This window comes from Dysidea avara, chromosome 12 (genome assembly GCF_963678975.1).
Source record: "Dysidea avara chromosome 12, odDysAvar1.4, whole genome shotgun sequence".
NCBI lineage: Eukaryota > Metazoa > Porifera > Demospongiae > Dictyoceratida > Dysideidae > Dysidea > Dysidea avara.
In genome coordinates this window covers 19,978,802-19,995,382 of record NC_089283.1, presented here as the reverse complement: position 1 = coordinate 19,995,382, position 16,581 = coordinate 19,978,802, and the positions used below count along the sequence as shown (strand labels likewise).

Sequence of the window (16,581 nt, the reverse complement as noted above, 5' to 3'; positions counted from 1 at the left end):
TTGAATCTGTTCTTCACTTCGAACAAATGTGAGAGACACACCCCCTTCAACCTTTAAGCCTAAGGGATGTTCAGTTTCTTAATTTACCTGTTTGTACATGGTCTATACAGCATACATACTGGCTACTTTTAATTAACAAAATCTTGTTTAGGCAGACACACATGTTGTTTTACAAACAATTTAGAAAACCACACATGCATCCATACTGGCTTAAAACCAGTTGTAACGCTTGCCTAGTTTAACAACTGTCTTCTTATTAATTGTACGTAGTTAGTCACGTATATCATACTGTAAAATATCTTAAAACACTTGTGTGGGCAAACATTAAATGAATTATTTCCATACACCATTGAAGGAAAAATACAGCATTGTGTATGGAAACACTTGCGTAACATTTTAATCACCAAAAGTAGCCAAAACAATGCTATCTGTTTGTTTTATGACCAAACTTGTACTATGTAGACACTTAGCGATTGTGTGATGGCTGAAAACTGATGCAGTTAACTAAACGCTATGAACAAAGAAGAACGGAAAGCACTTTAATCACCTCCACACTTGTGCAATATGGAAAAAAAATAGCACCAAGTGCATGGGTGAGAGACTAATACCACATCCTCATGCATTTTTTCCCATAATGCAGTTGCAGCGGTGCTTTAACTAGTAGAGATGCCACGATATGAAAATCTTAATATCACAATAATCACAATATCATGGTACTTATATCACGATAGTCATGATATATTTTAAATGAATGGAATATGCTACTGTTTTCACAGGACAAGTTTTATTCAGTAAACTTATAGCTATGATTTGACAAAGTTGACACTTGTTTTTATACATCACCAGAGAAATATTCTCATATTTTGAAAATATCGAGTCAGTTTTCACTAAATTTTAATATCACGATATAGCCTTTTCTCTATCACGATTATCATGAAATGTTTTTATCACAATTATCGCGATATATGATATATCGTGGCATCACTATTAACTAGCATGAGTGGAATAAACTAGAACCCACACCACAAATTGTAGAGTAAACCAAAAGCCACAATCAAAGAAACTGAAAAATAAACTAAAACCCACAATCAAATCTCACGTGTGAGTGTATATATGAGATTGTGAAACCTTGACTAACATGCAATGATGAATTGTCGTTTTCTTTTTCACTAATTTTTGCAAAGGTCTCTAAAGGACCTCAAAAAGGCAATACAATGTTTATGAAACTATAAAAAATCACTGGTAAAAGTCCCAAGATATCCTAATAAAGCAGTCACCAAAGTAAAACAGTCCAACAAATTTAATAGTATTCTGATAATCTGCTGAAATCACTCTCAGTAATTCACAAGAGATAGGTTTTTGTGGTTAATCCTCTTAGATTTAGCTCAGTAACAGTCCAGCAACCTCAGTATATGTACAGGGCGGGGTGTAGCTGTTATTTCCCTGTTGACAACTTGAATATACCACTACATTTTCCGCAGTATGAATGCAACTTAGGGATTATCCACAATTTTTAGCTTTTTTGCAAGCATACAAAGAGTACTATTGTTTCTAACCCCCTCCCCCAGCCCAAAGCGTACTGTATAAATGTTGGCACATATGGGTGTATTTTATAGCAGAACAAATACATGAATAGTTTTAATATTGCAAAATATATGTTATGCTTATGCTTTTGAAGCTGATATATGCCCCGAAGAAGAGGTTCCTATGCACACTGGGCATTTTAGTATTAACCTTCATCCTCTTGTATGCATGTTTGCAAATGTGTACACATCATGAAAACAACTCATTCAACTCATTCTTGGCTATCTTCAATGTGCTCGTACAAAGCCATCCCACCACTGGTAGTAGTAATATTAGTTTGTTGGACATTCATCATAGTCTGAGGTGGACTGGAGTTAGGAGATGTGGGTACCTCTGCAGAGACAGGCTTTCTCTATGGGTAACCCACAACTGCAACAGCTTTGTAGTGTGAACAAACTAGTACCCACATAATCCAGCCTCATACTTCTTAAAGGCTCTATTTCTTGCACATAATTCAAGACTCTATTTCTTCCTTCAGTGGGTCTGGTATCAGAGTTACCAGTAATGGCCATCCTTATTTAGGGGCTGCCATAGGTTCAGAGAGTTACATACAATCCTTTGTTGCTGACAAGGTCAAGGGCTGGTCTGAAGAGATTACTGTTTTGGCTAGATTTGTGGAGAGTCAGCCCCATGCTGCTTACTGTGCTTTTACACATGGTTTGTCAAGCCATTGGATGTTTGTTTCTCAGACTGTCCCCTTTGACAGTGCGATCTTTCAACCTCTTGAGGACGTGATTCGTCAACTGTTTATTCCTACCTTATCAGGCTGTCCACCGCCTTGTGATAATTTACGGAAATTGTTTGCTCTTCTTGCTCATTGGGGAGACCTGGGTATTTTTAGTCCAACTATCACAAGTAACAATGAGTTGGCTGCTTCCCGTCATATTGCTGAGCCTCTTTGTTTGTGCATTCATGACCATTCTAAGAGCTTTATTGAGGCTATTTCTTTCCAACAGTCTAGAAAATCTTCTGTACACAAAGCAAAGTTAGACACCTACTCTAATACTTCTTCTGAATTGCGTCAGCAGTTGGAACCCATACTGCAGTGTGCAGTGGAGCTAGCATCTGTGAGGGGAGCTTTGAATTGGCTTACAACTCTCCCCTTGAATGAGCATGGTTTTGCTCTACATAAGTCCACCTTTCAGGATGTCCTGGCTTTGCATTACGGTTGGCCTCCCCTCCGTACTCCAACTCTTTGTGCTTGTGGGGCTTCATTCTCTGTGGATCATGTGCTCTCTTGTCTGAAGAGGGGACTATCTTCCCTTCGCCACAATGAGATAAGGGATCTCACTGCTACCCTTTTGACAGAGGTGTGCTCCCAGGTGTGTACTGAACCAGAACTGCAGCCCGTCCACAATCCTGATGAGTTCCATCTTTCCACCTCAAATACTCAAGAAGGGGCTCGCTTGGACATTGCCATGAATGGTTTTTGGGGTAGTCGTTCTGAGAGATGTTTTATTGATGTTCAGTGTTGGGCAAGTTACTTTTTAAAAGTAACTAGTTACATATTACATATTTCTTGCAACTGAACTATTTAGTTACAGTTACATATTACCGATAAAATAAAGTAACTGTAATAATATTACATATTATATTACTTTTGTTAGTAACCCAAAATAATTAAAAGTTAATAAAGTTCATTATTGACATAACGACGTTCAATGATTTACAAATACCTGTTTAAAAATAAATCACTTACACAACAGAGTTGCATATTCCTAGTCACTGCTAAGTCACTATGGCTAGTTACTCAAGTCAATAAAGTCTTTGTTCAATCTCATGAGCAGAAGTCTCTCAAACCGGGCATCCATTAATCGATTTCATTTTGGTGTTAATACAAGTGCTCCCATGCTGAAGAGTCGCTCCACTGGAGCACTCGAGGGAAGTGTTGTGTTGTATTTTTAAAAAATTTCCTTTACAGTAGGATATTTTCTTAAGCATTCAAGCTTTTTTGCATCAGTAAGGTATCCATTGGCTTCTGCATCTACGTTGTTGATAGAACTTTCATCATCGCTATCAAAATCATAAAAGTCTGCCCTTTTCCTTTTTTTCTTGGGATTCTGATCTAACCTCTACCACCTGAATTTCCTCATTTCTAAAAAGACGCATTTCATCAAGCAGCATTTGTTTGTACCGATCCTTTCTCTCCTGGGCTTCTACCCATTTCAGTTTAAACTTTGGTGAAGCTACAGCTGCAATGATTGCATCATGGCTGTCAAATAGTGCACTAAAACGTTGCCTGATTGCACTATCTATGGAATCAACAAGTCCAACTATTGTTGGTGAAAGCTCAGACTTCTTTGTCTTCATTTTCTTAATTATGGTTTCCAGTGTTGGCAGTAAAGTGCCATAGTAACAGTTATCTTCACCTTGGAGTATATCCAATCCTCGTGACAGTGGCTTCAGTACAGTGCAGTATTCTTTCAAAAACATGATCTCTCTCTCATTAAAGCCACGTAAAACAAGTTTAGCACATAAATCATTCAGATCTGCAAGGGAATTCTCAACCACTCTTTCTATGGTATCATAATAAGAGTTCCAATGAGTCGGACATGGAACTAAAAGCTTTCTTTTCAGCTTTTCTTGCAGTTGATCTGAAGCAACAGTTGACTGGCTGGCCTTGTTCCAAAGAGCCATGCATTTACTAAAAGCGCTTCTGTATAAGCTCCTAGATGCTGGAGATGACGAAAGGAATTTGTCTACGTCAGTGCTGGCAACTAAGTTGAGAGTGTGAGCTGCACATCTCTGGTGAGGTGGTAGTTCATAATCAATTTGTGTTGAATCATCTTGTGCATCTACTTGATCAGGCACCATCAACTCTGCTACATCTAAAAAAGTCACTTCTTCTTCAAGCTCAATGTTGTCTTCAGTATCTGATGATTCTGGAACATCTAGAACTGGTAGTGCATAAGTGGCAAAGGCTTTGACAAAATTAGACCAGTTGTCAGTAACTGTGGAGCATACTTTACCAGAAAGCCCGAAGGACTCATGGAGACTTTCAATTTTAGCTGCAAGAACATCGTATGTGTGACGACCCATGACTCGTGCACAAGCAATAGCAACTTTGTGGCGTTTTAATGTACGGGGATCTATCCAGTGCACGGTCATCCCTAGGTAACTTCTTCTGTTAGCTGACCACACATGTGCAGTTGTGCATACTCTTCCCACCGTTTCCAATGTACCCTTCACTTTCACTATCATAGTCATAAATCTTGTCCAAGAACGTAGTGATAGACTTTCTGCTGGGCAGTTGCACATTGCTTGAAGATACACCACACACCAATTTACTAAAAGCTGGAGACTCAATTGTTGATATTGGCAACATATCTTCAATAATATATTCAGCAACCAAACCTCGCAGCCTTGAAGGATTAATTGAAGAGCTCATCAATGACAGTGTGCACTGCCTCTTTGTCTGGCTTTGTGGGTCATCATCATCGACCGATTTTCGTTTCCTAACTTCGTTCTCTGTTGTCAATGGCACTAATTGTGTAGTTTTGTGTACTGCATTTAAATGCTTCCTAAGGTTTGAAGTAGTGTTACGAGCACTGGAGAGTGTTTTGTTACTTGGTGCACACAACCTACACCGAACTCGCATGTTTTTGTCACCTTCTTCCACCACGGTAAAGTAGTGCCTAAGCCTCCATTGGTAGAACGTTGCTTTCTTTCCCTCCTCTACACTTGCACTGTCATCACCATCATCAGAATCTTGTAGCTCCTCTGCCATTGTCGAAAATCGTCAGCCACGTGGAGTAAACAAAAGGAGTAAACAATGTACGCGTGTCTCAAATAACTGTCAAGTGTGTGTAGCTAGCCATGTGATAGAGATTATAATCGTATTCAAGTGGGGGTAAAACCATTTCCTGCATGATCAGTAACTTAGATTCATTAGTTTGAATATGATTATTTTGAGGTGAGTTGCAGGGATAGTTGATAATTTCGTTACTGCCACCATTAATTTGTTACGTCTGGGTGTTTAATTTGCTCCATAAGTAGTTACCAAATCGTTAGCTACCTGGTTTACTACTTAGATTGTTATAATGTTATTATTAAAACAGTAGCTTGACTAGTAATAATACACGTTACAGTTACTTCGCTACTTTAATAGTAATATTATTATGTAATATTCGTTACTATGTAGCGCGTTATAGTTGTGAGTGAAGTAACTTGCGTTATATTACTAGGTTTTATAGTGTATTTCGTTATATTACTTAGTTACCAAGAATAGTAATAATATTACGTAACGCGTTACTTATGTAACGGGTTACTTATGTAACGCGTTACTCCCAACACTGTTGATGTTCATGTTTTTAATCCGCTTGCCCCATCTGACAGTTCTTCATCGCTTTCTTCTACCTTTAAGAAGCATGAGAATATCAAGCGTCAAGCTTATGGTCAGAGAATTCGTGAGGCTGAGCATGCTTCTTTTACACCTATCGTCATGCCGGCAACAGGGGGGTTGGATCACAAAACCACAGTTTTCTACAAGTGTCTGGCTTCCCTCCTATTGGCTAAGTGGGGTGATGAATACTCTGTAGTCCTGGGTTGGTTTCGGTGTTGTCTTGGTTTTTCTCTGCTACGTTCGGCTATTCAATGCATTCGAGGTGCGCGTTCATCCATTGGTGCTTACACTAGGGCTCCACCACCAATGGATTTAGTGCTAGTGGAGTCCCGCTTGTCAGAATAACATGCTGGCTGCGTTACTCTGTTTTTCTATTGTCTTTTACAGTTGTCCAGCACGTGCCTTTCTTTGTGCTGGGGGTGGTAGGCAAGGGCAGTCCATCAAGCCCGGGTTTAAAAAACAAATAAAACATAATCCAGCCTCCCATACCTAATTATTCCTAAACCCATAAAAACACCTTCTGCAGGTAGAAAACAAAAGCAACAACTGGTAGTATTCATGTATTGATGTTGCTGGAGTAAGACTAAAGAGAAAGAAACTAAGTACTGTTAAGACAAAATTATAAAGCCTGTATGTTATAACAGTCTCATCTGTAGTTTGAAAAATGATTCAATGGGCTTTATCTTTGTTTTCCCATCAGCATATAGCAAAGCCTCATTTCATTGGTAGTCCTATATTGTTCACCAGAGTTCACCGAAGCACACCGTTTTAATCCGATCATGTTGGCTTGGACCCAATAATTAACAGCATCATCTTGCTTTAGTCCACTGTTTAACTGAATGCTGACTTGCGTTAAGTTTGGTAGCAGTAGCAGTTTACTGGAGTCTTACGAACTGACTGTTTTGGATGGTTCCATACAATATGTCATTAAATGGACTTTTCTGCCTACACTATTTAAGGGAGATTTAGTGCCAGGTGACACTAAATCATCCCTACATTGGTGTAGGCATTAACCAAACATATTAACCAAGCACTAAATCTCCCCTTCATTAGTGTAGGCCTTATATAATTTAGTAGCACTAAACTTTTCTGAGAATACAGTACAGTAGCATTGTGGTAGAAGCTACCAGATTGCCCATGTTAATCTTTGAGTTTGACCACAAGGAGCCCTTTGACCTTACTCACATTAAATAGTCCTAACACGCTTGTGAGCGATAAGAGTATTTGCATGGCTCCCACAAGGGCTGAAAGCTTGAGAGGAAATGTGTATATTTCAGTCATATCCGAATAGTGTTAGAAATGTTGCTTCCCGGTAGATGAAACATTCCTAGATATGGTGAAACAGTGCCCTTTAATGATGGGAAATGGTTGATTCATCCAAATTGGCATTCAGGACTCTTCAATGATGATTGTGTACCACTTAGAATTCAGAAACACACATGCCAAAGGGAAGAAGGCATTGAGTGTGATGTTTACAGATGCACACTATATATTAAGATCATGATACGTAGTAAGTCAATTATGTTAAAGTGGTTTCCAATAGCTGATAGTTTTGTGGAATTTGTTTATGTTATACCATACGTATATGGCAAGCACCTTGTCATTTACTTGGCTGTAATGAAAAATGTTCAAGTGGTTGTCATGGCCACTAACTAAAGTATTCACACTGTAGAGTGCATTATACAGAGGAAGTATAAAACAATTGAGAAACAATTGTTCACAGCTAATTGTGGTTTACCATTGCCTAATATCAACTTCATAGTAACCAAACAAAGTTGTATTGCATATGGTTGCTTTACTACCCAGGTACACAACATATATAGTCTTCTTTTAGCTATGTAGTTTACAAGACACTCAGACATTCTTTCATACATACACATGATCAATGATGATATTGATTATATTTGATGATACCAAGATTAAAGTAATGATTAAGTTAGGATTGTGCCAAATGACAACACCGACTGACAACCGTAATAGGCAATAGATTAAATCATATTGGTAGGAGTCATTTAGTTCACAGACAACAGTTTTATAGGGCAATGCTGGCTAGTGGTATCCTAGATTTTCTTGGATTTGAAGGAAACGGTGCAATTTCTTCTGGTCATAACATAGTATGGCTGGGTCATCTCCTAACATCATTGTTATACAGAATGCAATAGCAAAGCAGTCACAGTCTTTTTCACCTTTTTGTAGCTAAACATTGGGTATTTGTACTGTAAAATCTCCATACAGGGCATGTATATGCTTACGAAGGTCTGGCTGTTCAAACTTTGGCTGCAGTGAGTTGTACAAATAAACAGTACTATCTCTAATCTGAGATAATGCCCAATGGTGGATAAAATTGTGAAAAGGTGATCCATTTTTAGCTTTCTTCATAATATCTAATTGAACTCACAGAGTCAGCACTGCGGAGGTGGCATGTCAGGAATTTGTTCAGTCAACAAAATAGACACTCTGTTGATATGTCTATCTGTTAGAGCAGCTCCTGCAATGAGTTCTGTCTTCTGAATATCCTACAGTTTGAGTTCAGACAGCCAGTACGTTACTGGGCTCACTGGAGAATCATCTAATTCTACTATATACACCTATGGAAGTATGGCAAAAGAAGTTGAGAAGCACTATAATCCTCACCAGAAGGTGTGTCTTATTTATGAGCTAAAGTCTTCTTGCAAAGAGTAAGGCTGTTTGGTTTTCATTTCAGACATTTTTGGCTGATGTTTGCAATTGTACCTGGAACATAATTGAAAACATATTTACATATGATATGTGGTGTACAGTGTATATAACACTAACAAGTTTATATAACCAGACTGCAAGTGCCCAATACATTCTATTCTCTGCTAAATTAAGAACTATATAAATTACATGTATTTCTTGATTATACCCTGCACCTTATATACTTGCAGTACTGTACTTGTAATAATAAATTCTACTCTTGAATAAATACCAAGTCTACGTATTATATGAATCTATAGTTCTTGATTATTCTCAAGAGATATACTGTATAAGGTGAAGTAGACAATTAGTGCTGGGGTAAATGTGAAATATTCAAAGGTTCATATGAATGTTATGTAATTCAAATAGAGATATATGTGATTCGAATTCATTATGAGTCACATGCGCATCCTTTATAACCAAGTAAACATTGGTTCAGGCGCCAGCATGGATTTAGGCGACTTCCCAGTGTAACAGAGGATTGTGGCAGTACTTCAAGAATCTTTATTGCTTGTGATTCTGGACAGCCCAAGATTGATTTGATAATGAAAGTACAGAAGTGTAGCCCAGCTCATGCAAAGATTCTAGACAATCTGATAGTTGGACTAACCGTTCACGATTTACGACCAGCAAGAATGGTTGAAGGACGAGGATTTCAAGAGCTAATGGTGTAGTGTGAGCCAGGATACACTGTACCATCAATGAAACACATCAGTAAGCTTATTTTAAATTGATATACAAGTGGAAAAGCATTACGTATTGACAAACTTCAATCATATGCATTCTTACTCTCCCTCACCACTGATATATGGATGAGCAGTTCTACAGAAGTTTATATTTTACTTACTTGTCTCTTCCCTATTTCACAGTGGGAATTCGTTGATTGCGTACTTGCTACAAGATCATTTCCAGACCACCACATGGGAGAGAACATTTCTTCTACAATAAAGGAGGTACTGTATTAGAATCTTATGAAATTGCTGACTGTACAGTCAGTAGTATTGTACATGATCCAGGATCAAACATGAGACGAGCCACTGATCTGTTGAGAATTGAAAAGGGATGGGCCGGAGTGAACTGTTCAGCTCACATCCTGCAACTTTGTATTAGTGATGATTTAAGAAATAATGCATCTATTAATAGAGCTCTTGGTGCTGCCTGTAAATTAGTAGGTCATTTCCATCACAGCACAATGGCAATGGCTGAATTATACAAGCAACAGTCTCAAATGAATATGAATCAACAAAAACTCAAAATAGATTGTGCAACGAAATGGAATATATAGTACCCTATATATGATTCAGCGTTTAGTAGCTACATGCAGGTGGCCAGTCACTGCTGTACTTTCAAATACTACCACCACAAAACGGCAAGACTGTACCCTCGATCTCGCAGCTCATCAGTGGGTTTTACTGGAAGAGTTAGCTAAATTGCTTGAGTCATTGGAAGTAGCAACCGGTTTTTTTTGTACAGAAAGAAAGGTGTCAATATCTTGCATATAATGCCAATAATGCATAATGTGTTTACTAACATGGATAGTGAGGAAGGTGATTCAACAAGTATCGTTGCATTCAAGACAACTGTTAGAGAATCCATCATGAGAAGGTGGAGCTTGGATGGAATTGAACCAGATTCACCACTTGTGTTAGCTGCTACATTAGATCCTCAATTCAAGTCTTAGAGCCTGAAATTTCTTACAGATGACTTCTAACAATCAGTCAGAGAAGAGCTGTCATAGTGGAAGGATACTGATTATGGAAACCCCACCTTTCAGTGTGTTGCTGTCAAAGAGAAGGAACCCACCTACAAAAAATAAAAAAAATAAACAGCATTGGATATATTGTTAGGAGATGACAATGACTCAGAGGGCTCTGAAAATGGTACAGGAATCATAACATTAGCAGTCGGCAGTAATTACTACTAGTTAACTGTATTCTTCAAGTTCTTTTAAGTTTTAATTATATAGTTCTGTATAGTACCCTTGACTCACTTACAGCTTTGAAACAGTGTTAAAAGTGTTTTGTTATATGAAATGTAAGAAACAAATAATTCGAACATTCATTTACTTTAGGGCTAAAACGAATATTCTAAATGAAAAAGAACGAATGTTTTTAATCAAGAACGAATAATCAAATATTCTATATACAGTATAATACTGAAATACAGTGTATGTGTGTTATTTCTTATTACGTATTTGTATTCCAAACATCATTAAAATTTGTTATCTTAAATCTCAATAACTTTAGTAGATGCATGGCTTTTGAAATGAAGTAAAAGTGTCTGATGATGTAGCTACTAAAGGTGTACCAATAAGGATTTTTAAGTTGTATTGATATCCAATATAATAGTTAGACGTCAAGAACTAGGGTTCTATGGGATTTAGAAAACTTGAAGGCCCTGGGCTGTAGCGCCCGAGCGCAGTGAGGGCACTACTAAGGACCTGAGGGTTTTCCAAATCTCGTAGAACCAAGAGTTTATATATACTGAGGAGAGTATCCTACTCTCATATGCCCCTATAGAAGGGCGTATGACGTAGAACTTTCGAGTTCTCCCATTCTTCTGTGTATAATTAATGATGTCATTAGTTGAACATGATATTGATTGAACACATGCTTAACAATGTTGCTAGCAACCAAACTAACTCCAGCTCTAAGAGTTTCTCACCAAACTACAATTATTCCTTCATGGGTTAAGACAGCTTCATAGGCAGTTTTGCTAGGTGATTTGCAAATACGGCTATCCTGAGCGTCATGAGTGTGAAATGGTGCTAACAATTCTTGCACTTTTGTGGCTGCTCATACGTCACAAACCACAACATCTTGTCGTTACATCATAACTTCACAAGACCCCCTTCTACAGGGGTTTGAACTCTTGGTAGAACCCATTGGTTCTTGTTGTCTAACTTATTTAGACCGCAACTCATTATTATTGTACCTTGAGTTGACAGCTATACTTGTAAATGAGAAATGTATCGTTAATTACTAGAAACAAGCTCTTTACACCTCCCTCTAATTCAGAGTGACTGTTGCTACCCAAAATCTGTTCCTAAATATTTTTATCTCTCCTATGCAGCTGGACTTTGCCATGATAGAAGTTAAAGGAGAGGAGAGTGCATCATTTGCTGAAAACATAGATCTCGTAAACCAGCACTCATTAGAAATGATGATTATATTACAATTATCCAACACCCGGGTGGTGAAGAACTATCATTATCCTTTTCCACTTGTATCTTGCATGGTAAGCAGATATGGGCATGTGGTAATGTTTATATTGAGACACATGACAGTGTACATGTGTTGTGCAGCCCAAGAGACTGGCATACCACACCCATTACCCATTAATAAGTATACCAGGGGTGGATCTAGGGGGGCTTCTGAGATTTCCAGAAACCAGTCACGTTAAGATTGAGATACTCTAATAGAGCAGTCAATTACTCTAACAAAGCAGTCACAGTATTCAGAGCAGCAATGTAGCAAGCTATGTAGATATAAATAAGGATTTTTATGTACTTAATTAGTGATATTATTATATAGTTAGTGGAGGGCAGTTAGTCTCAGCATGCCAAGGGCATAGGCAGGGAGGGTTCGGATGGTTCGGACGAACCCCCCTTTCAGAAGCAGAATTTTTTAAGATTAAAAATTATACCAAATCTTACAGCCCTGGAGCTCTCCGGTAGCTACTTTCCAACTGGCGCTCCTCTGTACTACTCTTGAGGGTCACATCACATTAATGCTGAACCCTGCAAATCATATCTATTACATCATGTGATCAATCGCGCACGTGATGAATGGCGCGGGTGAAATGGCGAAGGACTGTTCAGTGGTTGGCAGCAGCTGCTAAACTTGAATGGTCGTGTTATACATGTGTCAGGTTAGCACGAACTGTGAATTGTTGATGTATATTTACCTGATTTATTTATTACATGTTGTAGTCACGTGATGTCTCGAACATATTGGAGTACAAGCCAAGTCTAAAGTTATTGACCATCAACAGGAGGACCGGCCGAGAATAATGTATATAGCTGGAAAGAAGTATTGCCAACTAAGGGACTCGAGTGTGGAGGACTTCCGTGTGCTAGGAAATTGAAGTTGGCTGTCAGTATGCTGTCTGGGAGTGAAGATTAGTTAGTTTTACAATAGGTTCATGGTTTCTATAAGCTGCATAAACAGCAGTGTGTAGGTTTTAGCTAGTTAGATGCACAAACACCTTTTAATGTTACTACCTAAGGGCACATTTTGTGTAAGCATCATTTTCGTTCAAACATGGTCTAGGGGAAGCACCCAGGCCTTCCCTTAAGACATTTCGGCCACTTTAAATCTGAACCCCCTTCAAAATAATCCTGGCTATGCCCCTGCATGCATACGTAGCCATTAAACTACACACTGCAGCCTGTTAATTCTGCCACCTTTGTTTTGGGAAGGTTGCACCTTTTCACAGCTTGGCTGTTTTGATATAGAGTTTACGTAGATTTTTTGTGTATTTGTAACCCGATTTTGGAGAATCATTCTTAATGTCACATTTGAAATACATAGGAATCTACAGTGCACTAAAGCACTTAGTAAAATATTTCACAGAATTTCTTGTAATTCAGGGTATTGACTACTGATCTAATTACTATATAGCTAAGTAGACGCTATCATAAAATTTATTCTAGGTGTAAAATGTGACATTAAGACTGATTTTTCAAAATCCGGTCACAATTATAACAAAGTGCTTATATGCTCTTCTGTTTTCTTAATTATTTACGAAGACTGTAGGCATTACCAGCAAGACACTTCTGGTTTTTGGTTATAGCAACGTTGCTGACCTTGCCATCATTGTGGATTTGCAAAAATAACATGTATGATTATAAATCAAGGATGGTATATCTGTATAGCATCATAGCATTATGTGTAGTATACAAGAACTAAATTATCTCTCACATTTAAGGCTCAGTTATGCTTAAACAGAAACATACAATTTTTGTGTTGTAGGATTGAATACCACTTCAAATAAGATGAGTTGAAATATTGCCATAACCCATGCACTCTGTTCAATTCTCATTGATATCTTGCACTGCATTGAAACAGAAACAGAGAACACTTGAAAACTGGCACAATAATTAAATTACAATTCGCAAGTAATTTTGACTAATCATTTTGTGGTCACGTATGTCATTCGTGCCTGTATATTTTATGGTTTGTAATTCAATATGTTGGTGAACTGTTCAGCTGACAGAGTGCCATTGCTATGATTATAAGTCGTGGGTTCAAATCCAGATACTGGCATATATAGTTTTTCTTCTAGCATAATTTTTGTGTACACATTTTCTAACTGCTGATAAGGCTTAAAAGCATATGGCATAGTCTTGGAAAAGTATATAACCCATCTGGTAGTTATATATTCATCTGTCTTTGAGTTTGTCTCATGTGTTCTATTAAAGTAAAATTAAGTTAATAATCTTTCATATCTTTAGTTCTTAACACTATTAATTTCCTACATTATTAAAACAATTTACCTGGGTGCCAAAAATGTACACCTGGAGTATGGGGTTAATTTTGCTCTATATAAGCTTTGATTGTTGTACAGTATCTATATTGTAAACAAAATCATTTCTTTTTTTATATCATAGATGTCATGTACATGTAGAAACAAAACCATGCTATGTGTACATGCGTGATATAGCTATAGGGCTTCTAGCCTGCGTACCACCTTGGCTTTACTTCTCTTTGTAATCAAGTTCCTTTGTAAACCTTCTTTACATTATGAAGCCATTTACTACAGTATACACCTGCAAGTCTTCCGTTTAATAGAATTTTGTTGTATCACTAATTTAGCTATTGAGACCCATCCTTGGCATTGCCTTAGACTCGCATCAATAAAAGATATCATACACCTGTTGTGATATAACTATACGTCTAACATAATTCATGTACTATGCAAGCTAATTAATTGCACTTGTTTCAAACTACACAAAGGGTGGGTACTGATGCAACGTAATATTCAGCTTGATAATGTCTAATGCAATACAAAGTACAAAACCGATCAATCAAATAGTATAACCTGCCAATTTTATAGGAGTTGACAATCAGTTACTGTATATATGGACATTTAGCACAAGTCACAGCACAACTATGTAATTCATGCTGCATATCAATGCCCTTGCAATCAATAACACAGTAACTTTAGAGTTGTCCTATATATTTCACAGAATACTTGCTGCTTTATCCAAGTGAGACAGCGCCTGGTTCATCTGGTGGTCCTATACTGAAGGCTACTAAAGATGGGTTAATGATAGTTGGTCTTCATCGAGGAGGATGTGAGGAAGGTCCTTAAAATTATGGGAGTAAATTCAATGAAATACTCTGGCACATTTCTGGTCAAAAAGATCACAAGAGACAAAGTATGTATGTGTGTCATGATCAGCTATTGAAAATTACACAGTTATGGAGCATACAGCCTACATACATTACTCACTGCATGAATGCCTTTGGTGTACCATGAGATTTATATATCAAGCTGCTCCTAACCAGAAATTTTGACAGCTGGTTTCCAACTTCACAGAAAGATGCTTACCATGTAAATTTCTTAGGGCAATTCCACATGAGAAATAGTATAACAGAGTACAGGAAAAGAAAGTAGCATGATTATAGGTGAATTAAATCGTAATAATCTAACAGCACATATAATATACTTTGTTAGCGTGTGCCACATTAATACAGTAGTTGCAAACAGTGAGCTATATACTCTACAGTTCATACACTGTATATTGGCTAAATAACTGTGACAAGTGTTATGTATACCCCGAACAACAGAGTGACCCACAAAATGTACATATTGATTACTATGATAATGTCAAACTCATAATTGGTTTTTACATTAGATTTAACTGTTACTCGTACAATTAATTATTCTCAAACGTGTGTGTGATTACATATACAAGTTGCTAGTAAAGCTGGTCTATTACATGTATAGGTCACTGTATAATAACATGAGCTGTCTAAGCTGCATGGTCACCGTAAATAATCCCAAATCTGCATGTCATGTAATTTAGGTGCATAGTGACTTGCATAATGCAGCCACCTGCTAAATATGATTGGTGCAGTTTTCAACATCTGTACGTGTACAGCAATTGCTTTCTTGGTATATTACACAGAATTATTACTATTTATTTAAATGTACAAATCCTGGAATAAATTGCTTTAAGTGATTAACTGTATAGTCTGTGGATCATTGCATGAATCAGTGGATAATATTATATGCATAACTGTTGTTGTACTGTAACATATAAATTTTTAATGGGGTAACAGATGTCCATGTTGTATGTGCAACCTCAGCTAGCTTTAGTAATGCTAACCTTTTAACATAAGATTTAATTATTCATAATAATTATGTTTTTATTTAGATCCTATGAGTTTTGGCTGTCATAAATTATTACAGGCAGCAAAGTGCAAAGAAAAAGTAGAAGCAGCTACTGAGTTTAATAAACCTTTCATACATTCACAACTTTACTTAATAGGATATTTTGTTATCATGCATGCATTCAGTTAAATCATATCTACAGGCATATATATAGTCAGCTGAATTTTTGGTACTTATCAATAAAATGTATTCATTCGTACACTACAAGCTATTTTTCTAAAGATAATACATTTTATGAAGTTTGTTGTAATAGAAAGGTTTTCACAGAGCAACTTTAATGACTGATTTCAAGCGGACTGACAAATTGTACAACAATATGCTCTTTTATAGACTACAATTCTAGAAGTCTGGAGATAGTTCCAGAATAAGAACAATAAACAACATAATAATTAGCTGTAGTCTAATTACACAATAATTAGTCAATTCATCAGTTAAAAGTCAATTTACTCCACAACAAAGTTAATTTCTTAGTTCAGTTTTTCAAGTATAATCCAAGATTTAGAGTTCTGTTAAATAAAATTAACATGATAAAGCAC

General features: G+C 37.1%; 1 protein-coding gene across 1 annotated transcript in view; it reads left to right on the top strand.

The window, feature by feature from the left end:
- Nucleotides 1–16,236, top strand: part of LOC136240100 (DNA replication licensing factor mcm7-like) — a 99,164-nt gene extending 82,928 nt beyond the window's left edge. The window contains exons 20-22 of the mRNA XM_066030948.1: nt 11,717–11,881; nt 14,835–15,026; nt 16,029–16,236. The gene's annotated coding sequence lies outside the window, so the exon portion shown is untranslated. The remainder of the gene's footprint in view (nt 1–11,716; nt 11,882–14,834; nt 15,027–16,028) is intronic.
- Nucleotides 16,237–16,581: the final 345 nt, after the last annotated feature.